The sequence below is a fragment of the Urocitellus parryii genome, chromosome 4, assembly GCF_045843805.1.
Source record: "Urocitellus parryii isolate mUroPar1 chromosome 4, mUroPar1.hap1, whole genome shotgun sequence".
In the NCBI taxonomy this organism is placed as follows: domain Eukaryota; kingdom Metazoa; phylum Chordata; class Mammalia; order Rodentia; family Sciuridae; genus Urocitellus; species Urocitellus parryii.
Window position 1 is genome coordinate 118,380,742 of NC_135534.1, and position 1,018 is coordinate 118,381,759.

Here is a 1,018-nt window from a genome sequence, read left to right on the forward strand (position 1 = left end):
GTTATAAAAATACTGTGCCTAGTCTGTTCAAGACTGGTGTGGTGTTCCTGAAACTCAAGAGTCCCTGGCCTGTCTGTTGTTTGGATCTGTGGCATATGGCTTTGACTTCCTGGTCTCAGGTGGCAACATCTGTGTGCCAGTCATGAGATGAAGGAGGAGAGGAAGAAGACGGGGTAGAATGCAGAGGCATCCTGACTCCCAGAGAAGGCTTCTGGAAACCTGACCACAGCACTGTCAGCCACACTCCTTGGCGAGAACTTCCTCACATGGCAAGATCAAGATGCAAGGGAATGTGAAGAAAGCCTTGTCCACTTTGCTTGACCACACACCCAAATTCTGGGGTTATCACCACAGAAAAGGGAAAAGGAATATTGATGCATTTTTAAGGACAGTAGAGAGATCAACATTTCCCTTGTAAAGGATAGTAAAGGCCTTCAGCCCTATAGGACTCACGTATGGTTAAGGCCTTGCCATATTCTTGGTATCATCAAAATATGGTATTTCAACATCACTTGTAATTCAGGAAAGACAAAACCACAGTGAGGTACTACTTCACGCCCATTAGGATGTTTCTTAACAAGAAAGAAAGGGAGAAAGAAAGAAAGAAAGAAAGAGGAAAAAACCAATGTTTGCAAAGAGGTGGATAAATTGGAACGTCTGTGCATTGCTGGTGGAAACGGAAAGTGATGTTATCACCGTGGAAACAGTATAGCAGTTCCCCAAAAAGCTAAACAGAATTTCCATATGATTCAGCAATTCCATTCCTGGTTATATATCCCCCAAAATTGAAAGCAGGGACTCAAACAGACATTGTTTACCAATGTTTATGTTAGCATTATCCACAATAGCCAAAAGGAAGGAAAAAACCTCAAGTGACTATCAATAGATGAATAAAAGAACAAAATTGGTATGGCTTGCAATGAAATATTATTTATCCTTAAAAAAGGAAGAGAATTCCTCCACATGCTACAATATGAGTAACCTTGAAAACATGCTAATTGAAATAAGGTAAACACAA

General features: G+C 40.7%; 1 non-coding gene across 1 annotated transcript; it reads left to right on the forward strand.

Moving 5' to 3' along the window:
* The first annotated feature begins 378 nt into the window (after positions 1 to 378).
* Positions 379 to 504, forward strand: LOC113185346 (U6atac minor spliceosomal RNA). Its single transcript, XR_003301118.1, has one exon. It is a non-coding gene; the product is annotated as a U6atac minor spliceosomal RNA (small nuclear RNA).
* Positions 505 to 1,018: the final 514 nt, after the last annotated feature.